Genomic DNA, 27,352 nt, shown 5'->3' with positions numbered 1-27,352 from the left:
ACAACTTTAAGCAGCTACCGCATGGCTGAGGGTTTTTTGAGAACATCCATACTTCAGGAATAAATAGATCAGCTCCAGGCTAACAGTGTAATACCATAAAGAGTGGCTATGCTACAAAATAAACAGCCTGTGGAAAATAGATTTTTCTAACATCCTTCAGTTATATTAATCAATAGCAACAGTAAGTACACCATTTTCAGATATAATCATTTTCAAGATGACAGCATCCCTTTAAGTCAGCAGCACTTGCTTAAAGAAAAGAGCTGTGTATGTTTGAATCCAAGAGCACATTGGCACATACTGCAGCTCTAAAATATTTAAATGACCATCGCTCGATCTTTGCAATTAGTTCCTGTTATCTGTCACATTACAGGATGCAGCCTGTTAAGTCATTCCGCTTCTCAATTACAGCCTTAAGATTAAACTCTTGGTCTTCTCACCCGCAGACATTTAGCAACTAGAGAGGCCAAATAATAAATAAATATCTGGTTATTTCTAATTGGGATAGGAGGTAGTACATCTGGGCACACCCCTGATCTCTGTTGCTCTAGAGCCCAGAGCAGCATCTAATGGGCTTAAGTTGGATTTTGGTTGAATGTTAGGAAATTGCTAGATGATAAGGACATCAGAAGCTCCCTTACACTAACTGAAACCATTGGTCCATGTAGCCTAGTACTGACTAGCAGCAGCTCTCCATGCGACATCACACACATGTCTGCATGTGACGTCACATGCACTATGTGCAGGCATGTATGGATGTTGCAAGTCCGTGTTGTGTTGGCCGGTGGTAGCTGTTCCCCTTTAGTGTTTAGAGCCATAGCTTCTAACCTGTTCTAGACACATCACTCAGAAAGAAGCACCACTTCTCCCTGGTGCTCTTATTTATCACATGCAAGAAGGTCTATGCAGGGTGGGGCAGTCAAAAATAGAGCTTCCTCTCCCTGTAGCGAGACTGTTCAGAACCCTACCAGAGCCAGTGTGGTGTAGTGGTTAAGAGCGGTAGATTCGTAATCTGGGGAACCGGATTCACGTCCCCACTCCTCCACATGCAGCTGCTAGTCACACTTCTCTGAAGTCTCTCAGCCCCACTCACCCCACAGAGTGTTTGTTGTGGGGGAGGAAGGGAAAGGAGAATGTTAGCCACTTTGAGACTCCTTCGGGTAGTGATAAAGCAGGATATCAAATCCAAACTCCTCCTCCTCCTCTTCTTCTTCTGCCTCCTCTCCACAGCCAGCAAGGCACCCCTTTCTGTGGAGAGAGGCTCTGCCTCTGTGTCTGAGCCCCGCTCCCCGAAAAGGGTGCCTTGTTGGCAGTGGCGGAGAGCAGACGGGGTATGGCTGGAATGCATCCTGGGGGCGTGGCACCCAGCGTGGGGGGGCAGCCATGATTGCACCCCACCGAGATCGTGGTGCACCCCCCCACCCCCTCCTCCTCCACCAGTGCTCACTGGCTGGCTGCGGAGGGCAGAGTTGAAATGCTTCTCTCTTGGAAGCAGCACCACTGCCTTTTGCTGGCTTTTTCTCATTGACTTTGTGGGTGCCCAGCCCACCCATTTATATTGTAGTGGGTGCCCAAGCACCCACGGCCCCCAGGAGTTGGCTTCTATGCTGGGGAATGAAACTAGGACCTTTGCCATGCAAAGCAGATGCTCTACCACTGAGCTGTAGGCTCTCCCCAAAGAGCAGTTTCAGCATCATTTTATTTGTATGCTGCCTCTCCATCGTTAACTCAAGGTAGCTTACCAAATAAAGGTATTTAGATCATTACAAACATCGCAAAATTATTTATAAACATTAAATAAAACACTTCAAAAAGTACGCAGCCAAACTGAACAATTCCCACATAAATCATAAGATCTAAAACTAAAGATGCACAAATAACAACAGCAACAACCTTCCCTAAACAATACCCCACCCCAACAGTCTGTTCTGCAGCTTCAGCTTTTGTAGCTGGAGTCAGTCATCGCCCCTCCCTCCCAGCCCATGTGGGGAAAGGCCTGCAAGGAAGGGAGCAGGTACCCCAGGACTCACAGCCAATATTGTCTCCAACTTTCCATTTTGACAACTGACCCAATTATTTAGAAGGGTGGTGGTGGGTATCACTACAGGTCTTCAACCAGGGACTGCACAACCATCGCTTGGGGATGCTTTAGGTCTGGCTTTACTACATCAAGCAGTTGGATTAGATGGTCTACAAGGATCCCTCTGACTGATTTTATGATCCTCAGCTGTCTTAAGGACTCTTGTTTTCTGTCTATTCACATTCACTTTCCTCCCTTTTACTCTATTCCTCCTGCACCCATTTATTCAGCACATCTGGCTTAGAACACTCAGTGTGTTGCATTTTCTTTTTGACCATCACTGTATCTTACCTCTCATTCCATAGGATATTGTGTGTCTGAGCTAATTCTATGGGGATAAGCCGTCACCTAGCTGTGGAGCTCAGGATTTACATGCAGAAGATCCCAGATTTAATTCCTAACAGCTCCAATTGTAGAGAGGAGCTGGTGTGTCTTCCCATTGGCATTCATCCAAGTGGTTCATGTGCTGAGCTGGAGCTTGTCTTCCATCCCAACACAAGTATCCTTGCAGCTTTTCTGAACAGGTCTGGGCTGGAGCAGTGGCAAGGTCTGGCCACATGGTCACAAAGGCATGAACAACACTGCTAAGCCAGAGCTCCTGATGTTGCAACCACAGGTCCCAAACCTCATTGCTGTCCTACCCCAGCCCTGTCCAGGCAATCATCAGCACCACCAGGGTTGGGGAAGTGGCTCTGCCCAACCTCATGTGCCACTACTGCTGCTCTTCTTTTCTCTGTTCCAGTAAAACAAGTTAGCAATGCCAAAATCATCATCTAGAGAAGGGGCCATAGCTCAGCTGTTGAACATCTGCTTTACATATAAATGGTCCTAGTTTCAGTCCCTGGCTTCTCCTATTTTAAAATGATTTAGTATTAGTTGATTACCCTCTGACTAGAGTGCTTCTGCTACCCAGAGTAGGCACCACTGGGCTAGAACAGCTTTCCCCAAACTTGTGCCCTCCAGATGTGTTGGACTGTGACTCCCATGACCATTAGCAATGATGCATGTGGCAGATGGGGGTTGTATTTCAAAAGATCTGGAGGGCACCAGGTTGAAGAAATATGGGCTGGGCGGATGGCCAAATTGTCTAGCATAGTATAAACAAATCCCCTTCCAGAATCCCAGCAGTTTATCCAATGCTAGTCAGAGCCTGTCTCACCCCTCTGTGACATTGGGGAAGATCAGACAATCACTCCAGGTGCTTCACCACCAGCAGAAGCAAATTGGTGCATTCTCAATAGAAATAAATGCAATGTAGTATCTACTGAAGCAATAGTGTAGACTTTAAAAAAATAAAAATGGTGGAGAAATTAAGTTTCCTTCCATTTTATATAGGTAGACACACTTTGGAATTCAAGAGGTAATTCCATATCCTTATTGTTAGTTTTAAATTAGAAATGACCAGACATTTCATTCTCCTTTGGATCCACTTGCAATGCAATTATGGTGCTATTTTCAAACCAAAGAAATGGAAGAACATTCTTGGGTCACCATTTTATTTATGAAATGTAATAGCAGGAGATGGTAAAAACAACATAATTCTCTTGGAAAGCTCAGTTCAGTAAAGCTTGTTTCACCTTAAGGCTTAGTTCATAAAAGCTTGTTCAGAGCACAGTTTGGAGGAGCTGAAATCACGCCAAGCCTTTCAGGCTTGCTTAGAAATGCAGGCTCTATAAACTCAAACCTCCTGGTTAGATTTAGTAGATATCATCTGCCTCAAAGCCCCTGTATTCTGCGTTTCTTCCTGCCACATTATTTCTAAACTATGGCATTGCTGGAAAGATCCCAGAAGCTTTTTGAAAAGGAGTGGGCTTGCCTGGGACAAATGAGAGAGAGCACGGAGAGGTTGCTAGATAATTTCAGAGGCTTGCAGCCTTCTAGAAGGGGAGGAAATTGTAATGGAAAAAGGGCATATCTATTTTCATTGGTAAAGATTATAACTAAATGTGGACAGAGAAATAGGCTGCTGCATTGCCTTATCCAGCATTCCTTTTCTTAGCTCTGAACTTTATGGCAGACAATAGGCTCATGGTCAATACTCTTTCAGGGCCATTGGTTATTCCAAAGGGTTGGAATGTCTGTCACTCACCATATGCCTCTGGGGGTGCTAAAGGAAGCCATTTTGAAGTATTCAGTCTTGGCAGAAAGACCAAGTGTGTGAGAAAGACTGAATTTAAAATCTACCATGTTTGTGGTTGCATAATCTTTATTCAATGCATGAAGTGTTATTCTAAGTGGGTAGGTATGCTAGAGTATTTAATACCCCAAGTAAAGAAAGGGAAAGGTAAATATTTGTGCTTTGTTTTCTTTTACAAAAAGAGGTCAAAACAATGTGTATGAGTGAAGTGGAGGGGGGAAAAGGAGAAAAGAAAGAAAGAAAGAAAGAAAGAAAGAAAGAAAGAAAGAAAGATTCAGCCAATAATACTTTGAGAGTATTAACTGCTGTGTGTATAATCTATCTAGATGGGGGAAATGGCAACAGAGGAGGAATAATCACCTGTTGGATTGCATTGCTTAAACGGCATCTCTGAACACAGCTTTGAGCTGGCTGGTTTGAAGAAACAGCTAGGAGCTGTAAAGTTTGCTGTTGTTTCAAGACTAAAGACTAGTATTTCAGTACTGCTTATTCCAACCCTCCAGCATTTTGCAACTGAAAACAGAGACATGCATGTAACACTCTGATTCTGAGCCCAAAAATTACTACATGAAACCCTCTCCCTTCCAAACACACACACCATTACACATTGCACTACTTATCTATTGCTGGAAGCTCTGCATTATTTATCTATTGGATTTCTTTAGCGTGCAACACACTGCAGTCATTTAAAAGTAAAGGGAATGCTTGTTTTGTGGTGCTAAAGCTATACCTGAAGTGGGAAGACACACACAATTGCCCTATAATCAGGGGCGGATGAAGGGGGTTACAGTAGTGGCGGTCTGTCCTGGGTGTCACCACTGAGGGGGTGGGGTGACAAAATGCTGGGTGGCACTCACTGCGAGGCCTGCAGCACGCCTGAGCCATGCATCTCTCCTGGGAGAGACACAGTGGCTTGGGCGCACACAGGCTCCAAGTTCTCAAACGGTCCACCCCCCACTTCCCCCTCAGCTGTAGTGGAAGGAGGCAGGCAGAATCCTCGGAGGCCCCATGGAGCGTCCTGCCCTGGCTCGCCCCGCCCCGGGCATAGGGCACACGTGCCGACCCAGGCGCCCAATCGGCTTGCTCCACTGCTGCCTTTAATACGTTATCAATGCTTCAAAATATACCTCAACAGCTGCAGGGCATGGAATGGCAGGTTAGTGCTTTGCACCGTGCCCTAGTGTTCATGTGACCAAGAGGGGCAATTTAACCCTATTATCTATGCTATGATGCTGATTGCAAAGTGCCCCAAATAACGCTAATGGGGAATTACCACCTGCTGCAAACATCACGTTCAGAGGAACATTTTTTGTTAGAAGAACAGCAGGAGAAGAAAGCTATAACTATTTAAAAAAAAATACTGGTCTTCAAAAATATGTCAGGGAGCAGTGCATCATATGTAAAACCACAATACAAAACACAAAGACAAATATTATAAAACAATAAATGAAAAATTAACAAGAATTGGCATAATGCATGGGTAAGGCAATGGGGTGCCTTCCTGATGTTGTTTGTTGTTTTGGCTGAGACTGATGGGAGCTGGAGTCCAACAGAATCTGGAGGGCAGCACATTGGTGACTCCTGCCCTGATACATCTTAAAATGCCACAAAAACTCCAGTTGTAGCAGATACAATAAAACATTCAAATAAGAGCCATGGGAACCAAATAAGCTTTAAAACCCTCCTTTAAATCCTGAACTGGTTAGAGCCAGCCATAGAGAAGGAGCCATCATGGAGGATCCACATCTGCTGTGATCCCAATATTTGTCATAACCCTCTGATATATTATTTGCATTTAAAAACAACAACACTAATCTTCATATCAACTGCGAGTTTGTGTTTAACACAATATCTACTTTGATTTTTACCCAAAATCCAGACCGTACCTGGCAAATTAGGACAGTTTGAGAGAATGCTGCATGGGAGACAGTCCCCTCAACTTGCCAAGTTATTTTTTAAAAAAACAGCTGTAAGAGAAACCAGAACTTTCTCATCACAATAAAACTAACAGTGCAATCTTAAGTGTGTCTACTAATAACTAAGCCCTATTAAATTCAATGGGGTTGACTTCTAGGAAAGTGGGGTTAGGATTGCAACCTAAGCCTGTAAAATGGCGTTCTCAGTCATCTTCTTGTTTGGCGGGAAAGGAAGCATAAAATAGTTTTGGGTGTCTCTCCCCTCTCCCCCGTTTCTTCTTAATCACACCCTTTTCCACTCCAAGGAGCACCCCATCCAAGCACTCTCATCCATATAAATCGAAGAGGGAGGAAAACAAACAACCACAAAAAGGTGCATACACAACAAATCTTGTTCTTACCCACTAAATTATATTTGAAAAACTGACTGCAGTCCTCCTCCATTTCTTTCATACACCATTACGCTGTCAAGAATCATAAATGCCCACTTCTAAGTGCACCGTACATTTGTGACAGCAAGATGCCTAGAAGGGATTTCAATTATTTCAACCAAAAGAAGGACGACTGAACAAAATGTACAAATCTTGTGAGTGCCACATTGGGAAACTATTTGAGCATGGGTAAAACTGCAGATCCCAAACACACATCCTTCTCTTCGGAATTGTCTATGGAGTGTGTGAATAAGAATATAAGCAGAGCCCTGTTGGATCAAGCTAAAGGCCTTTCTAGTCCAGCATCGTATTCTCTCGATGGCCTATCTGAAACCCACAAAGATGAGATGAGTGGACTGGATTGTTGCTGGACTAGATTGGGTGGAGCTCCCTGCTTGGCCAGGAAATAGATTAGGTGACCACGGGCCATTTATTTCCTTACTCTCAGCTAAAGCTAAAGCTAAAGCTACTGTACTACAGTTACAGGATTCTTGTGAGGGTTTAAAGGGGATAAATCATGTACATCTTGATGGCAGGATGCACAATAAATGCATGAATCTCTCTCTATATAGATTAAAATTTATTATATGCTTATATTTTGTGTTTATTTCATCATGAACTTCAAAGCAATATACACATAATTATTTCATCCAGGACCTAGCCTTCATTTGGACCTGCTTAGCTTCAGCAAATTGCCAGTTAACCAAATGTTTGTTGCCATCGACAAACCATTAAAGAAAAGTTAAAATATGAAGCAATACAAAATAACAGCCTCAGTAGAACCAATTCGTAATACCTCAGGGTGGCAAGTTAGAAACAATCATACACACTCTGAGACAAACTGCAACATTCAGATACATTGTAGCTATTTATTAATATATTTATTTGACCTATACTGTGCTACGTCAGATGCCTTTAGAGCAGACAGGGAGAACCTGTGGCTCTCCAGAAGTTGTTGGACTTCCATCAGCCCCAACCAGCATGGCCAATGGTCAAGGATGAAAAGAGGTGGAGTTCAAAAGGAACAGGAGATTCCATTGGTTCCCTATCACTGCAGTAGACCGGGTACCAGGAATTTACCCGTGTGTGCTTGGAACACATTATACTTTTCTTTGGCTGGCAATTTGAAAGACACAGCAGGCAGTTTTTCAATTTCTCTAAAAAGCAGTGAGAGAGAGAGAGAAGGCTAACTAAAGTTCAATGTTCTTATGTATATCTTCACTAATACACAAATGCAAATAGCAAATCTTGGACTCTTGCTGGATTTGTGATTATCTGCAGACTTCGGGCACCCAGGCCCATGGATGGATTATGCTGATCTGTACATGTAGCACTTTCATCCAGGACAGATATTATCAAGATTTTGCATTTTACTTAACTGTAGTGGAAAAGTCTGCCTAAAGTCTTTTTAAGTGCTTGTTATCTTTTAAAAAAGAGAGTTTGACCCTAGTAAGGAAAGATAGACAAGGGAATTTATAAATGTGGTCTTTTGGGTTTATTCTTACTTGTATAAAAAGGGGAAATGAAGGGAATTGACAGGTGAGCGAAGTACAGTTTCCTGAAACTATGGGCACATCTCTACTAGACATCCAAAGCATTATTCTACCCCTTTGACAGTCATGGCTTCTCTCCCCGCCCCCCCAAAAAAGAATACTAGGACCTGTGGTTTGTTAAAAGTGCTGAGGTGTTAGGAGACCCTCTTCACATCACAGAGCTGCAATTCCCAGTGTTCCCTGGGAAGAGGAACCTGATTTTTAAACCACTCAGGAAATTGTTACTCTGTCAGGGCAATAAGGGCTTCCTAACCATTCTTAACACTCTGAACAATCAACAGTCCTCAAAATTCTTTTGGGGTAAGCTATGACTATTAAAAATGGCATGATGGTGCTTTAAATGTATAGTGCAGATGGGGCCTAAGATAATAACACGCCTGGATAATGAGGAATTGTTTATGCCTCATGCCCAAAGGAAGACCATGCTGTCACCAGGAAGATTTCTGTGGGAGAAGTCTTCCCTAATTGGGGAGCCACCTTGAACAGGCTCATTCTCAATGTTGCTGCTGATGCCTATAGTTTCAGTCTGATCCACCAGAACTCTTACTATGTTCTTACAAAAAAAGGGGGCTGATGATCTGCACTTGCTCGGTTTCCACATTTTATTTTTATTAGCAACTTATTTCTTCATAGCATTAACAGATGCCAATCATGCTAGACCCTAAGGTTTGGAGAAAACATCTACCTTTCATGTGATAAGATGAGGTAGGCAGAACAGAAAAGGGAAGGTTCATCTCATTGAGACTCACAGGGAAAATTTAGCACCATATATAATAAATGTAAACCTTGCACTCTTCAACACTTTGATTATAGTCTACGCACACAATGTATTTTTAAAAACCCACTCTGCTGCTTTTTAAAACATTAAAGGGGAAATTATGCAAATGTTAACACATTAGATTGATTAGGTTGGGATGAAACCTTTTCTACTTTTATATTTTATATTTTAAGAGAAGAGTCACAATTACAATGATTGAGAAAGTGGGATGTTAATGAAGCATGCTATTGCTAATCAATGCTTCCCCCTCGGGTGCTGGTGGGGACTCAGCCCAGTCACCCTCAAGGCTAACCATTCACCCCACTACACATCTCTTGATACAGTGTATTTAGGAATCTCTAAATACTCTTATAATGATAATGATTTCTGCTTAAGTCAACTGTAGTTGACAAATGGAAACTAGGGCTGAAGAAAGGCCAGAATTCTTCATGGGCAGTGAAGCTGAAGGGATCATTCTGGATATTCTTGGGAGGTAACATTCTGAGCTCTCGTTCTTCGGTCCCAGCTCCTGCTCACCTAGCAGTTCAAAAGCACATCAAAGTGCAAGTAGATGAATAGGTACCGCTCTGGCAGGAAGGTAAACAGTGTTTCCGTGTGCTGCTTTGGTTCGTCAGAAGCGGCTTAGTCATGCTGGCCACATGACCTGGAAGCTGTCTGGGGACAAATGCCGGCTCCCTCGGCCTATAGAGCGAGATGAGCACGCAACCCCAGAGTTGTCCGCGACTGGACCTAACTGGACCTGGTCAGAGGTACCTTTACCTTTACCTAACATTCTCCAACAGCCTTTCTCTGGAAAATGTCTTCTCAGAAATTCTGCTCATGCTGGTAATGGATGGTACAGAAATTTAAATCACTTCATATTTAAAGGTGAATCTACCTAATTCACACTTTCCCCAAAAAATTGCAAACTGAATACAGCCATCCTTTGAAATACACCCTTCTCTTTTTGCTCCCCAGCCAAGTATTTTTTGCAAAAATGCATATACTCAGGTAGCTGGAAGAGGAAGGGGAATGGAATGCAGTAGTCTCTGAAAGGGTATGGCTGGCTGGAAACACTCAACACTGCAATGTTTTATTGAAGGTCCCACTTGTAAGAATAACATCACATTTACATAGCACACTACAAAACCTTATGCCTGTTATTTTATCACTAACACAGTGATAAAGTCAGAAGTTCACTACTTCCTTGATTCCTTCATGCCTTTCCAAAGTCCCATCTTTTTGCCATAAAGAATTCCTCAAACCTCCATTCCCATTTTACTTCTGCATTCCATAACAAATAACAGTTTGAATCATAGTAATTCTGCCATCTCTCTCTCTCTCTCTCTCTCTCTCTCTCTCTCTCTCTCTCTCACACACACACACACACACACAATTATTTTACATGAAGCCTTCTTAATAACAGAAATCTGGCCCATTGGTCTCAGTTTGGAGATAAATGAGTGCAGGCGGGGACAGCCTAATGAGTTCATTTATGCTGAGTATGTTCTGACTTTGTTTTCATTTCCAGAGAGCCATTTTTTACTGCACATAGTAACATTTATATTCTATGACCAATGGTGTACCTCCTGCAACTTCCGATGTCTAGTCCATGCTGAGATATATAAACACAAGATCCCAGGTGTCCTCTGTAAAGCAGCCCCAATAAGTGCACTTGTTTGCTTGTTTGTTTGTGTGTGTGTGTGTGTGCTTGACAGGCAGGGATCAGGGGAAAAAAGAAAAATTACCTTTCCTCATTCCAAGAAACAACACCTCAGTTCCTTATAAGTTACACGGTGTTAGGAAGAGAGGGGTGAAATGGGAGAAAACCAGCGGGGGCAGGGAGGTGAAGACTGAGATCTTACCTGGACAAATAGCTTCCTCCATCCAAACTAACCCCCTGCCAAAAAAAACCATATTTCTTCTTCCTACATATAAAAGCACACAGAGTGATATCCAATTCAGTCAGTCTTAGAGCCACAGTCCTTTCCAGACAACTTTCCTGGGACCACATGCCATGGGTGGACAGGACCAGAGGGGAAAGAAGGAGTAGGAACTAGTATACATTTTACTTTTGTACAGAAGACAGGTTTGCATTCACACACCCCTATATATTTCATCCTGACAAGCAAGAGGCATCGTTAGAGTTCAAGGCAATATTCCAGGGGCACATTCCAGCCAGGCAAAACCACTCCAGAATGCAAAGCAAGATCAGTGAATGGGGTGGTTTTAGGAGAGTTTCAAGGGCCAGACAGAGATCTGGAGGGCTCCACACAGTCCCTGGGCCTGAGGTTCCTCACCCATTCATTAAGTCATTCTCATAAAAGATACATTATTACTTCAGATCATTGATCTCAGTGGGTCTGCTATGAGCATTACTAACGTTTGGTGTCACCTATAAGAAATATGGGTTGGGCCAAGCTGTTGCAGGTGTTTGAAATACAAGATGGTCTGAAAACCTCCATGGAAGGAACAATTACAGGTTTCCTTTTCAACCTTCAGCAAAGCAGCTTTCAAAGTTCTGGCCATAGTCAAAGGCCTCTGTCTCATCTTTTTGTATGTATCCTTATTCGCATTTCTACTATCTAGTTGATTATTTCCAGCAAGCCTCATTTCTGGTCCAATTTGATCAGAAAATTAAACTTCTATTAGTTGAATTTCTCATATACACAAGCGTGCAGATTGCATGTTTAATACCATCCGTTTCAAAAATCTCTTTTGGTGTAAAATGTAGCCCTATACATGGAGGAGGTAGGGCAGCAATATTATTTGAGCTCAACCCAGCTACTATGGCTGGATCAGATTTGCCTGTACCTTGGTGCAGCTATTAAATTAACTAGAAATTCTAGAGAGGTAGCCATGTTCTTAACTAGAATAAATCTGATTAAATTAAGTAGAATAATTCTAATTATGATTAGAATATGGAAGAATTCAGTATCATTTTTGCTTTTCTTAAAAAATGCCTTATTCCTGAAATACACTGCTTCATCTCTTTCAGGTTCTCTTCTCCTGTGCTTAATGGCAGGGGAGAACTATTATATCTATATAATTGGACTTTCCAGGCATGCAGGTATATACAATACATTAAGCTGCCAAGGTGGCAGAGTAGAATTACTTGCAAAATGCATAAAGGCTTTGAGCTGTGGGGCTGACTATACATATTTGAAACTTGAAGCCGATCTCCCTAGCCCTTTTATAACTGGCATTATTTTTTTCTTATTTTTATTTTTAATCCTATATTTTGGAACTATTCCAGGTCCCATCCCTTTCCTCTACCCTTGGATTTTAAAACTAGGTAGCAATCTTGCTGCAGGAAACAGAGAAGCCGGTAGAAAATCTCAGGCATGGTGGCCCAATCTGTTCCTTGGGACTGTCCCTGAACATGGCCTCTCCCCAAGTCCCACCACTCACTGGCCCTGCTCTGTGTCCTCCTGGAGTATTTCTTCCACCTGGTATGTGTCCTTAAACTCTGAAAACACCTATTGCTTGCCTTATTGGAGTGGGTTTATGGACACTTTTGTGCGGCCAGTGAGAGTCCCGTCCATCATTCCAACCACTTTCCCCTTAGGTTCTGCCCACAATGGAAATGTGGCCCCTGAAAGGTTCCCCATAAAGAAATGTGGCCTTCTGTCTGAAAAAAAATCTCCCCACCACTGGTGAAGTGGCTGCCTTATAAGAGTGGGCCTCAAGTCAGGGACTCTGGATGCTGAATTCTTACAGCTCAAGGAATAGACTCCGCCTAGCCTAGAAAACTGGCCATGTGTCTGTAATCAGACCTAGGTTTACTTTACAAGGGGCAGCTTCTGTTGGAATGCCTGTGGAGCTGAATTTCAGTCTAAAGATAAAAGCTTCTAAGAAGGGATAGTAGGAACTAAAGTTTCCTATCAAAAGTTTGCAGCTGACCAGGAGACTATGGTGAGCTATATTGATTTCCCCACACCCCACTACAGTTATTTGTGAATATCTATACAGGGCTTTTTTTAGCCGGATCTCACAGAAACTAAGTTCTGGCATCTCTCTTGTGCAGTGTTTTTTTCTGGGGGGACGCAGGGGTACGCATACCTCTAAACATTTTGTGAATCTTTGCACTTGTCCATTTATTGCATTTATTTTTCCTGATATGAAATATAAAATGGTGATTTTCTTGTGTCAAAACGAGAGTACCCCTAAGCATTTTTTTTAGAAAAAAGCACTGCTCTTGTGGGCAGCATTGCCATTATAAGAGAACAAGGGAGGTGAGGCATTCATGGTTTGTTCAGGCACGTCTTCTCCCCCCCCCCCCCTTACAAATATAGCACTGTCTATCAATCTTGTTAGCATATGCATATTTGATGCAAAACATTATCTTCATGACAATGAGCAAGAGGTCATCCTACACAGATCACAGAGCCTCCTTCAATCACAAAATGGAATAAAGTTCTAGAACATTAGCCCACACATTTGCTAGGCAGCTTATTTATAATAATTCACATTTCTCATTTCGTTTTTCTCACTGCCATCTTGACAAAGCCAGCCCTCTAGTCCACCAAAGCTTCTGCCACAATGAATGGGCTTGCATCTGCAAAACTGTATCTCTATCCTGCCATACATCTGTTCATATTTCAGGTATGGTGACTTGTGGCCCAGTGTGCAAGTGGACTCCCAACACTGAGCATTTTGTGTCTATGGACTGCAATAAAGCTGTGTGTGTGTGTGTGTGTGTGTAACTCCCAACATAAAGCACTGCCTTTGAGTTGATGTTGGGTGACCTGCAAGCTGTGCCTGCGGTGTTTGGTCTGTGACACAGTTAAAGCACACACCTCACCAGCTGACGTTGCATTGAGCCATTAAATGTACAGAATGAATAAGTCAGCATTTCAGGTGGCCCAACCAAGGAAGTGTGGCCAGTGAAAGACTTTAGCCCGCTTCTGAATTGCAGTGTTGTGCCAAGAAGAAGAAAACAGGGATCCCTCACATTGATACTTCATCACAGATCTGACCTCACTGTCGTCCACCCCTACCAACCCCATTTATTTACAGGGCCCACTCCCTACATTTGCAACAAATTAGGAGGAGGACCTGCTCTGCATGTAGTAGGTCCCAGCTTCTCCACTAGATTACTTAACCCTTCCTGCTAAAATCCATACACACAGATTTTTTTTTTTGCTATTGAAGCCTAGGATCCCTCCCAGAACAATTAAGTATTTCAATAAACCCTTTTGCAGGAGTTGAAAGAAGCTGCATTTCACTCCTTGGAGAATGTGAGGTGACTAAATCAGCATTTACTTAAGTTGCACTCCTTTCCCCCAGCTAAATCCTGTTGATTGTATCCCATACAGTTCTTTATCATGGAGCAGCCACCATCAGAGGGTATGTTTTATTGCCAGCTCAACCCTTACACCAAATTCTTTCAGCTTACTTGAGATGCTGAATTTCTTAATTAGAAGTGCGTATGTGTTGTGGGGAGATTGTTCAGAGTTTCTTTACTGCTACAGTTTGTAAATAGCTCAACATTTGCAGTGTACATTCAATGGGCTCCAAGATGGTGGGACCCAAATCACATGTAAGTCCCATTGACTATATGTGTCAAAACATATCAAAGGTTTTGGGCTGGCTAGGTCACAGACTGAGTTCCATAAACCCCTCCAGTTCTGCCACTGAGCTACTGCCATTCTCCATTACCTGGTCCTTTTAAAACTGGAAAGTTATATCACTAATGCAGGGACTCTGGCCTGGGCTGCAGCATAGAGGATAGCCTCACAGCTAGCCACGCTTGGGGAGATGCTTTCTCTGCAGGAGAGAAAACGATTGAAGGTATTTGTGGGGCTGATCTTACTTCTTCATTCTTCAGAGAATCTGGGGTGACAGAATTCCAGAAGTTTGCAGAGAACTGGTAGTATGCGGCTGAAGGTAACACTAGAAAGACCGACTAGAAAGATGTTAATCCTGACAAACTGCCTGAGCATTAGCCTGAACCACAGAGAGATTGAATTCCGTCTCCCCTGAGAGGGCAAGCAATGCCGGTGGTAACAAAACAGCTTTTCACAGTGGCCTAAAAAGCAGATGGGCCACAAGCAAGGACATATAGAAGAGCACCAGCGCCCTCTAGTGCACACAAGGCCCGGCTCTTAGGGAAACAAATTGCTAAATATAGACAGGGCTACAGATTCCCTGCTAATACCGCCTGAAGGCATGGAGGGTCTAGGTCTAGCAATACCTTCCAAAAACACAAGGCCCTTTATTAAAAGCAACTATGGTAGGATTCATAAACAAAGCAGGCACAGTAAAAAATAGATTTAAAAGAGCTTTTAACCCTTGGTGTACATGGAAGTAAAACGTGTTGGTTTTTTTGCTATGCTTTCTGGAGATTTGCTTTCAAGGGACAAAATTCTTGATGAAATCATGAGGACTCTGTCACTCTCACAGTGCAATCTTATGCATGCCTGCTCAGAAACTAGCCCCATAGATAGAACTCCCAGTGTGCATAGGATTGCAGCTTCTGACAATTTTTAGGCTTCTGTATTTCCTTTGTCATTTACAGCCTGATCCTATGCATGTTTGTTTGTTTGTTTGTTTGAATGAACTAGATGCTACCCTTTGCATAAGCCACAGGACAGTTTACAACAAAATCAAATCACATAAAACAAATCACATGTTTACCCAGAAGTTAGTTCCACTGAGCTTGGTGGGACTTACTTTCCAGAACATTATTTAGGATTGTAGCCTTAATAGAGTTTGATGTTTAAATTTGGGATATTTTGCCCCACCGATAGACACACTCATCCATTTCATTTTAATTTGGCTATGGTACTCCAGTATTGATCAACTAGTCCATAGTATTATTGCAGACTAAAAATCCTATGGGGGTTTGTCTCACTCAGAAATCCATGGGCATCCAAAGGAATTGTTCACTGATGCTGGAAATGAAAAGTAAAAGAAGAGCAAACAGTGGGATTTTTAAAGCTCAGTGGTATAAACACCAGAGAGGTCGTGTGAAGTGTGAATTAACAGCAGTACATAGGCATCTGATTTGACACCAAACTGGCTGTTGTTCTTTTTTCTTAAATGACCAAAGAACCAATGACATTTGTTTAGGTGAAAACATGATTTTCTTTGTCAAATCTCTTGGGTCAAGTGCCCCACATACAATTCATTTACTTGTTTTGAAAATAGAAGACAATTGGGTTTTTGTTTTTTGTTTCTTAAAAAACACCTGAATTCTTAGCATTTCCAGAAACTAAAATTCGTTTCATAGTCTTTTCTTTTGTTTTTATTTAAATGTGTTTCTTTTTAATAAATAAAAAAATCTGCAAATCCATTGCAATTTCACAAAATCTTCTTGTTGAGTTACAAAGTTCCTCTTTCTGCAAGATCCATATTGAACAATGAGTGTAACCGTTTTACAAGAGGGGGGATCCTCTCCATTTAATTTATCTTATTTGGTCAAACTGCATTTGTTTGTGAGAGTGCAGTTCTATGTATATTTGATCAGAAGTAATTCCCATTGGATTCGATGGGCCTTATTTCTCAGGCAAGTGTGTATAAAAATGCAGCCTAAGTTGCCTGGACTCTAAACACGATTCATTAGCGAGGAAGTAGCCCCTCCTATTAGGCTGATGTTAATCATGCTTTGTCAGACAAATGGGGGGAAATGCATGATATCAGGTGAAGAAAAAATCCCAAGAACCACCATCCTCTGTCACCATTCTATATGCATCCCATCTTCCATATATAATTCCACAACGTAAATCATTGCACTTTGTCAGATTATCTGTCCACAGACCTCACCCCACCCACCAATGAGAAATCAACTATCAACACTGCAAAGGGAATTTCTTTGCCTCGCTCTTGACCGAGCTTATTGTAGTAGTTCCTATGCTAATGAACTCACCCAAATGTGCAAACTTTGTGCATTTCTTTTCTGCAAAGTCAGAACTGACGAGAAGCCTATAAATAGCACATCCCTATCACCCGTTTCCTCTGGTTGCATTATCAGAGGATTGGGTTTTAAATATAAATTATATAAAGCAGAACTGCAACAAGGAAACATCATCATACGGGTTTTCTTGGGGGCATAGAGGTCTTTGTTTGATTTTTTTTTTTAAGCCTGCAGACTGAAATTCTTCCTTCTCTAACTTTATTTGTTCTCAAGAAGCAGCAAGGCAAAATGTTTTCAAACTGTGGTCAATTTTACATTTCCTGGGGTGCAGCACCTTTTAAAATGTGCTGAAACAGCCTTCTGGGATTGGAAACAAAAGAAGAACTCTTCCAGGCATTAAGGTCTACTTTACTGCCTTACCATGAAATGTGCTGATGCAATGCTACAGGACCGTGGCGTGCAAGCAAACAGCTTTTATCATCATCACCATCATATTCTGGAGCTTGGAATAATCCTAAGAGTGACATAACTTGCATCTGAAATCCCAAAAGGTGGCAGTCACCAAGGCAAACTTCGGCTTAATTGTTGCAGAGAACTTGCTTTGTTGACAAATCTTAACTGAATCTGAGAAGAGGCCAAGTGTTTCAGATCTACCTCCTAATGAGCATTGCATGTTTTCCAAACTCTGACGAAACAGCTTCTAAACCAGAGAAGTGGATACATGAAGCGGGGAAAATACGTACACAAAAAGCCAAGGAAGAAATCCCTCTCCTGCTCATGGCTCAGCCTACCTGAGTAGGTCTATTGCAGTCTTATTACTTTGCAGTTTCATTATTAAGCCATTAAAATTATTTGATTCCTTAACAGTGGGTCAATGGCCCGTGAAATTCTTATTGTGTCATCAAAATGAATCAACAGGAATCATGTGTTTCCTAGCTGAACTATGAGCCACGGGGATGTGAAAGAGAAAGAAGAAAAACACCACTTAGTTCTCCTTTCCCAAATTAAAGGTTGCTGTTTCGCCTGAACTACTGACCTGCATTTTGCTAAAGGGATTCCTTTGTCCTCACAGAGCAAAGGACTCAGTCACATCACTGAGACCTGCCCTTTCTATTTTATTTTGCAAAAGCAACTGTACCAAATACATATAATAAAGGATATGCCCCCATTCCTTGCTCTGTGCCAACTTGGCACCTCTCTGCTTGGGTACTGGCCCAATAAATATTTAAAGGCACTGATGATAAATGGGCATCACTCCAGAAAGGTAAAGTTGCTTGCCTGGTGATGTCAGATTGTAAGATGGGCTCTGGGGAGGATTCCACAGGAAGAGGGTTCTTATTCAAAAAGTGACCGTTATGTAGATGGACTGGCAGCCTCAAAGCCTGATTTATTTCACCTTCCCTGGGGCTGAGATTACCTATACATCAGCCAAAGAGCATAACGGTTTTCCAGTCAAGCCACAGCACCACTCTCTCGCTCGCTCTCCACGGGTACCTTGTGAATGCTGCTGCAAGATGCGAGCGGCTGGCCAAACAAACAACGACAAAAACTCTCTCTGGTAACAACCATGCATCTTCTGAAAGGGAATCTCTGGGATAATGTTTTGAAAGGGGTCTCCTTCCCCACAATTCTTCTACACACACACACACACACACACAGTCGACTGCTTGCCGCCGCCGCCCGCCCCCCCCAAAAAAAAACACCGCCGAAGGCTCCAGAAGTAACCCAGAGTTAATCACAGTTCCTATCGACCCACTTTATCTCCCCCCCCCCGCAAAAAAAGAACATTTGCCAATGCATGCGATAGAGCGATATTTGTAAAGAATTTGTAAAGACATGAGAGACGTTTGCACAAAACATAAGGAGAGAGATAAAACCTCAAAGATTTGAGGCTGGGGTGCTGTCTAGATTTGAGGGAGAGGAGAACCCGTGAGACTCCCGTAGCCGTTTCTTGTGCAATGTCCCCCTGCCCGCAGAGCCTCGATTTGTACTGATCTGATTGCCTCAAATTGATGCTCAGCAAGCCAGCTATGGCATTTTGCTCTGGGGTAGCCAGCTGCGCTGCTGGGCTGCTCCGGAGGTTCTGCTTGGGGGAAAAACAACAGCACCCATATGGCTCTATCTCCACGCACTTTCACAGCCAGCTAGAGATAAGAGGAGCCCAAACAACCCAGAGATCTTGCCTGTCTAGGTATCTGATCTGCGTGCATAATTTCTTTCTCCCCCCCCCCCTCCCCGCCGCCAGCTACAAACCAACGATCAGCCCTCCAAGCTTCGCCTTTGGCTTCAGGTCAGTTTCCAGCCACCCCCGGGCTTCCAAATCCTTTCCTTGCCCCCCCCTCCCCGCGCCGCCCCTGCAATCTCAGATGCCTCGATGGCAGAGGAAACTCTGCGCCCCCATCAAACCCCCTCTTTCCAGCAGCTTCCACTTTGCAGATCTTCACCCTACCCGCCCTCAGCCCTTTCCTGATAACATCCCCCCCCCCAAAAAAAAAATCTCCATGGATGCAGCAAAGAGCATCGCTCCAATTAAGAATATAAGTCCCCCCCCCCCAAAAAAAAAAAATTAATCTAGGACAGGCGGAGGCAGGCGGAGAGTCAGCTCTTACCTGCGAGTCCGGCTGCCTGCTTCTCCCTGGGTCACCTCTGGCAAGAGGAAAGCGAGCCGAGGCAAGTCCCATTCACAACTAGAGGCGCAGGAGGAGCAGCGGCAGCAGCATCCCCAGCCAATTCCACTCCACTGGCAACGGCGGCTGAATGAGGCTTCGAGCTAGTGGAAGGAATTAGAAACAGGAGAGAGTGAGTGAGTGAGAGAGACAGAGAGGAGGGAGGCAAAGGGGGAGGGAGGGGAGAGAGCAGGGAGGGGGAAGGAGGGAGGGTGGAGGCAGGCAGGATGAAGAAGAGGAAAAGCTAGAGGCTCTGACTTGTCCTCTTTTGGCAGAAAGGGACGGCAAGGCCTCAGATCTTTTCCCTTTGCATGGGGCTTCCCTGAAAAAGCAGTGCAGGCTCTGGGAAAAGGCGTTCTTTGCATTTGGGGAAATGCTCACTCTTTAGGAACATGGGACGCTTTATGTACCCAGTCAGAGCACTGGTGCATCTGGTTGAGGAATGGTCTAGGTACTGACTGACAAGCGGCTCTCTGGGGTTACTGGCAGGAGAGCTTCTCAGCCTTACCTACAGGCCCTGGGGATTGGACATGAGACCTTCGGCTTGCTGAGCAGATGCTCTGCCACAGAGCAATGGAGAAGCAGGAGTGGATCAGGATATCTTCAGCCACACAACAAAGCGGGAGCGGAGGCCCTGCTCATTTTTCTTTTCTCCTCCTTTTTGGGAAGCCTCCTTTTCTCTATCCTAAGCCCAGATGCACGAAGGATGGAGGTGGTGTTTCCACTGGGTCAGGCATGTGCAATCTGTGCACGTTCAGAAGCAACTCCCACTCTAGCCAACCTGCAAATAGCCACCTGCATGAGATGGACCATTTAATTCAGTGATATAGTGTGCATGCATGGTAGGCAGAAGATTCAAGGCTCAATGTCTCAGATCTCAAAGCAGGGGTGAAAAAGACCCCCAACTGAAACTCTGTAAAGTTGCTTCCAGTCCATGCAGACTAGGAATGAGAACCTGTGACCCACCAAATACTGCTGGGGTAATAAAACTCACATCATCCCTCACCATTGGTCTGACCATTGACCATTGGGCTGGGGCTTTTAGTGTCCCACAGCACCTGAAGAGCTGAGGATTTCCTATCTCTCATGTAGACAAACCGTGAGTTACGACAAATGGTCTGACTTGGCTGGCATTATCGTATGTTTCTAGTCTCCTGCTTTCTTGGAAATGGGACAGGATGGACTCTCCAATGCATGCAGATGAATCTTCATTGGGGTGATGGCTAGCATGAACGAGTCACCTCTTCCAGAATATTAAGTATGGGAACCAATGCATGTTCCATGACACTGTTGCTATGACTCCCCACCCCACCCCCCAAAAAGAACACACCCACATGCTAAATGTTGACTGGCAGTTTAGCAACCATCCTCCATCTTCACACGGGATGAAGTAGAATTTTTTTTAAAAGGAAAAGCCAGGATAGTGCAGTGTTTTCTTTTCCAGAAGGCTGTGTGCACAATATTGCTTACTCCAGCTCCAGTGTGGTCCCACCACTAGTGTTTGATGCTGAGTACACATGATGCTAGCCACAGACCGTAGTATTTCTTGAGAAACGTTCCTGTTTGATGCACTTTCCCTCAAACCAGCTCCCATTTTCTGATTAGGAAACAGAAGCTGCAGTGAAGCCGAAGTGTGTACATTTCAGGCAGCCATTGCACATGGGCTGATGACAATGTATGCACTGATGACAACTTTAATAAATCTGGTAATTGGGTGAAGACATCTCTCTCCTCTTTCTGGTATGAATAGCACCATTAAAAATTTGCTTGAAACATTGCAGTGGCATTGGGGGGGGGGGGCACAACTTAATGCATTTCAAGCCACTAATGTGTACATAATTTTATTTTTCTGAGAAGTTTTTTCTTTCATAGGTGACACACAGGCATCACTTTTAAAGTGTTGAGAACTAAGAAACAGACTGATATCTTGAGACAGACTGAATTAACATGAAGAAGCATTCACCCATGCCATTCATCTTCCTGGGACCATAGAACTCAGCAACAGAGCAGATATGCCACCAGGCACTGCTGATCATGTAGTTGGGTTCCAAGTTATTTGCATATAGTGTCTGAGAATATCCTTGTTGCAGGTTGCAGGTTGTTGACTCTGCTAAAACAGTTCCTTGTATTCTCCCTTTACCACACCATTCAAAAAAACAAATCTACTGTTCACATACATATGACCAGTCACTCTTATCACAAAATGTCCCTTCTGATTTAGATAAGAAACCAAATCAAGAAAAGGCAAAGATCCTAAGGAACCCTAGGAGCCAAGGCCACTAGCAACAGCCCCTTGTTCCAAACTAATGGGAGGGGGAGTCCTGGAACAGCAGGGCAGCTGAGTAAGTTGAACCAGTGGGATAAGGCATCTTGAGCTGATAAATGATGTGTTGTTAGCAACATTTCAAATAAACTGATTTTCTGGTGGCACAATCTCTTCCCCTGTCATTCAGAAGTACATCACATCAAGTTCAACAGGCTTTAGTCCCAGGAAAATGGCTAATAGAACTGTTGCCAGAGTTTGTATTTCAGGATTTCTTCCCAGAGTTTGGAGTGAACAAGAGAACAAAGAATGGAATACTGACACAAGAATTACCCACCAGGGAAGAATGGCAGATGAAACTGATGGACTACATGGAAATGGCGGAAATGACCGGCAGAATCCGAGACCAGGGAGAAGAGTCGATGGAAGAAGATTGGGAAAAGTTTAAAGTATATTTACAGAAATATTGCAAAATTAATCAATGTTAGAAGAATATTGGAATGAAGCTATATGGTTTTAGCAGAAGTGTTATTAAGAATTGTATGAATATTAAGTGTTAATGTGATAAAGTGGAAAATTTAAAGTTAAATTGTATAGAACAAAAAATGAAGAAGAGGGAAAGGATTTGTTGAACCAGTTAATTTGAACCAGAATACAAAAAAAGGGAGGTGTGAGGAAGTCGAGGAAATAAGCTAATGAAAGATATAGATATAAAATTTGGAGGTGTGTTTTTGTTTTTTGTCTTTTTTTATTTTTCTGTTGTATTGTTGTGTGGTATTCTTTTTATTGTTGATGTATTGTTTGTTGAATTCATGTATTGTTTTTCTTGATTGTTTTTTCTTTTTATAATTATAAAATATCTAATAAATATTATTTTTTAAAAAAAACAACAAAGAATGGAATACTGTGGCAGAACACTACAAACAATAAAGCAAGGGGGAAAGAAAGTAGAGGGAGAATTTACTGAAGCACAGCAGTGCATCCAAAAATAAACAAGCCTGGATGCACCTTCACATACAATCATCCTAAGATTGCTTCTTTTGCAGAGCTGTGGCCATGCCAGCAGGGAAGAGAAGATACAGATAGAATTGAAGGCATTTAAAGGTTCTGCAAGCGCAATTTATTTCTAGAATTAATTTTAATCTCACTTAGTTAACTCAACATTTTGAGAGAAACACTCCTTTGTTAGAGGCTTTAAAGCAGAAAATGGATGGCCATCTATTAGGGATGCTATAGATTTCTTGCATCAGGAGTGGGTTGGACTAGATGACCTGTGAGGTGCCCCCCAACTCCTATGATTCTTTGAAATTAGAAACACACAGTGGGATGTTGGACTGATTCTCCTGTACAAATCTGCTCAAGCCTTGTGATCAGCTGTGGAGGCCCTGTATATAATTCAACCTGTAAGATCAGCAATATTGGTGTGGGCATGAGAGACCAACGGTGGCTTCAGTATCTGTGGAATTCACTCCCCAGTTATTTGTGTAGGAACAGACTTTATAATGGGTCTTTAAAAAAAACTGGTGTCAGGTTGCACTTTTTTTGTTAAGGATTTATAGCGTTGCTGACCTCTGATTTTTTTCAGAGTGCAGTTTTTTAAAAAATAAAAATAAAAAAATGAACGGTGACATTGTATTCTATAGTGTTTTTTATGTAATTTGCTTTGTGAGGGCTTTGTCCTAACAGATGGCCTAGAAAAACTTAAATAAATAGAACAAGGAGACAGTCACTATGCATTTTGCATCAGTGAGTTCAGCAGATATCTCCCATGTGCTTTCACAGCTTCCTCCATTGCCTTAAGGACTAGAAACTTCACCAGCTTAGGAAAAAAAGCAATGGCTTTAGAAATTCTACATATTGTGAGTGAGCTCCCAGGTTCTGCATGAGCAACATGCCATTTGTAATTTGGAACTCTAGATGTCCTGGATTCAGTGTCTTTTGGCTGTGATGGAAATATTAGGATATAATGAGAGAGGGGGAGAAGAACAGAACATACCCAAGAACATTATAGATATAAACAGATATGGGAGGTCCAGATGGTTATTCTTTAAATGAGAGGAATGTGCTTAGGGGAGTTTGCTGGGAAATAAAGGAATGTGTCTGTAAAGCAGTTTTTATGAATGTGAAGAGGGAAGAACTTTACTTTAATCGGAGTTGGTCAGTCAAAGCTTTGGAATATGTGTCCAGACTCTGCAATGGCTCCTAAAAAAACAAGATTATTCACAAGGTGCTTGAATATTTCTGCCTTATTGAAAGCAGATAGTGTCTGATGCTTTTCAATCTGATGCCACTGAAATCCAAATGAGTTCTCCCATAACCTCAGTACAAACTAGATTACACACACACACACACACACACACACACCAACCTTAGGCAAAGCCCTATTTCTCAGTGCCAAAAATGAAATAAAATAAACATTCCAAAGTAGTCAGAGGATGGAATAAATTATTCAAATCAAAGGCATTTGCATGCATACATCCAATCTGCATGCCGTATTCTGATTTGAGGATTTTGTCCTCAGGATGAAGGGCTGTGCAAGGGAGACAGGAGCAGTGCTGGAGAAGTGAGTCAAATGTGGGGAAATGGGGAAAGGGAACAAAAAGCTGTGTTCCCATCATGCCCCTGGGGAACATGGGGAAGGGCAGTGGCTTGGTGCTAATGGAAGAGACTCCATTGTCTGAAATCTTAGAGAGCTGTTGCCAGTTAGTGTGGACAGTACTGGGGCAAATAGACCAATGGATCGATTCAGTATAAGGCAGCTTCCTCTGTCCCTGATTTTCAAAGAAGGCACTGCTTCCAGATGAATGCACAGCTTATGGCAGAAGTTGGTTGAAGAAGCTCCTTGTAACATTGAAAGGAGAAGTCTTTGTATGTCCATTATGGTGGAAGTGCAAACTTCCAAACAGACAGGCTACACAGAAGACAGCAAAGGAACTGTGCAATCTCAGATTTTGCTCCTGCCCCCAAAGCACCGCCAGGCAACTGTGGAAGCAACTTGGCTGATGACGCTTCGTAATACATTTTGAAGCTGCTCTGAATGCTGAGCATTTAGGCAGCATTGCCATTAAAAAAAAAAAGATTTCCCCTTTTGTTAACCACAAGAAGTAGCTACTTAGAAACCTGTGTTTCTCATGATATATGAGAACTTCAAAATGTCTCGTTCTAGCAAACTTCAGTGTACAACACAAATATCCACTTTATAGAAGTTTTTTTGCTGTTGTTGACATCAGCCAAGGGTGCTTTCTTAACTGTTATTGATTGATTGCATTTATATTTCTGACGAGGCACCCAAGGTGCTTTTTTAGAATAAATTTTACAATAAATATAAAGCAGACAAAGTATTCTTAGGACAGCTTCCGGAATGAGCTTCCAGACTTCGTCTTCCTTATTTCCTGCTTTCTCTCAGAGCACACACAGATTTAAGTTCTCTCAGACCACCAATGGTCTTTTCAGGAGCTGGGCCTCTCACTCATATTACCCATGTGCCAAGTTTGTACCACCATGGCATGAAGAGGTTTTTTCAATGGATTTCCCTAAGCTATGAACATCCCTTTCCTTGGAGACTCACCAAAGTTAGAGCCTACAGGTTGTAGCCAACAAAGTTCAACTCAAAGCAGACCTATTGAAGTTAATGAATCACAGTTAGTCATACTCATTAACTTCAATAGGCCTTTTTTGTTTGTTTGCAGCCTCCTTCCCCTGTTCTCATCATGTGTTCTGCATTTAGAGCAAACACATTTAACAAAATATGAGACTGTCTTGTTTAAGCTGTTATGACTCCCAGTCCCATACAGGTTTGTGCCTCAAACCAAATGGGCCATTTATAGAAAGTTACTTGATGACACAAAGCTAATTCCATTGTCTCCCGGGCCTACTAATATTGCTTCCAGTGAGTTTCACCGCTGAGTGGAACTAATGAGAGATCAGCAAAAACAGAGTCCAGGGACTACAGTAGGTAAAGGGGCACCATTCCAGTGCTAGAGCCTTTCATGCAGATAGACCCAGATTTAACTCTAACTGTTTGGATCCTGGGGAGCTACATGGTTTTCTTAAAACTGTTTCCCCACTCCATTATTCTAAGAGCAAACACATTCTCTAAATGTTGATTGTCATATAGCAAAAAGAACATGATCCACATGTATGCTTAGAATTCACTTTAGGCCTTGCCATTGAATGCAGGGAAATCTGTAGTGGAACTAGGTAGGGAGGCATTGGGGGCAGGCCTTGTGTGCAGTTCCCTGCTCTCTACCCCATTTTAAGCCAACACACATTCATCCTAAATGCATTAATAGGACTAGCGTGTAGTCACATTAGGGAAGTAAGGAAGCACAATCTTCAGTTCCCCAGTGTATTCCTTGCATGCCACACCATTTCCATTTCCAGGACAGTTCATCTTCCATCAGAAACTATGTTATTTGTCTCACTGTCCACTGTAGCTAAATTACATAAGGTACATAATTTATGTAATTATTATGTAACTTACGTAAGTCAAATAGTTATTGTTTCATTCCATGTGATCCCTGCATTGCATGGGGTGGGACTTCATGAGCCTTGGGGTCTCTTGCAACTCTCCAACTATATGATTCCACTCTATACATTTCAGTGCAAAGGAAACAATGCAAATGGGGGAGGGGTAGCACAATCAATCACGTATTGCCTGTTGACTAAAAGCAGCAACAGCAGCAAATACTGATCTTATTCACTGGATTGATTTTCATTCTGGATATGGGCCAGATAAACATACAGTGGTACCTCAGGTTACATACGCTTCAGGTTACAGACTCCGCTAACCCAGAAATAGCGCTTCAGGTTAAGAACTTTGCTTCAGGATGAGAACAGAAATCGGGCTCTGGAGGCACGGCAGCAACAGGAGTCCCCATTAGCTAAAGTGGTGCTTCAGGTTAAGAACAGGTTCAGGTTAAGAACGGACCTCCAGAACGAATTAAGTACTTAACCTGAGGTACCACTGTACCAGCAATTTCTCCTCCCATTTCTGTTTTCTTTAAAGTTGTCTACCATCCCCAATCCACATTACCCTGTTTCCCACTGGGTATGAATGCAGGTATGTATATGAACACACATAGCCATCCAGATTTCAGCTCAGCTAGCCACATGTAACAAACATAATAAGAGATGGGATGGGGAGACAGAAGAAATGCCAAAGCTAACCCAATAGAATTGCACACAGTACAGAAAGCAGCACCTGCTTAATATGCTTAAGTCAAAACCCATTTATTGATGAATTAATGAAACCTTTCATTATACATTTCAAAAGGCATGTTAACAAATGAATACAATAACATTTGATGGGGCGCTAGTGATTGGTCAGAGTTTGCTTCAGCTTCCTAGGCTGGAATCTCAAAGGCAGAATCTAATCAGGTGTCTTCCCTATTACATTTGTCTTGTCATCTCCACTTTCTAAAGGAGTTATAAGTTTGAGGATACAACCCAGGAGATGATACTCAAGCAAAATTTCATTTCAAAATCAATAGACTCTGCTTGAAGAGATGCTTCATGTATGTCCAGCTGAATCAACAATATTCACAAAAACTAAAATACAAACTGACCCGTATTTTGGAACTTGAAAAGCACCAATGCTGATAAAATGTTTCAGCACAATAGAGGTCATGCGATGGGCCTTTCCGTGAATGCTATCAAAGCCCTTACAAGAAAGCAACAAACAAAAAATGC

The 27,352-nt window shown here is 42.6% G+C and overlaps 1 protein-coding gene across 2 annotated transcripts in view; it reads right to left on the bottom strand.

Moving 5' to 3' along the window:
- CDH11 (cadherin 11) overlaps window positions 1-20,300 on the bottom strand; it is a 107,542-nt gene extending 87,242 nt beyond the window's left edge. The window contains exon 1 of one of the 2 annotated variants that reach the window (XM_083453371.1): window positions 19,342-20,300. The gene's annotated coding sequence lies outside the window, so the exon portion shown is untranslated. The remainder of the gene's footprint in view (window positions 1-19,341) is intronic. The other variant, XM_083453372.1, reaches the window with a different exon arrangement.
- Between the last annotated feature and the right edge of the window lie 7,052 nt (window positions 20,301-27,352).

Source organism: Podarcis tiliguerta, assembly GCF_965153285.1.
Source record: "Podarcis tiliguerta genome assembly, chromosome: 8".
NCBI lineage: Eukaryota > Metazoa > Chordata > Lepidosauria > Squamata > Lacertidae > Podarcis > Podarcis tiliguerta.
Note: the sequence above shows the minus strand (reverse complement) of the source record. Positions and strands in the feature narration are given on the sequence as shown.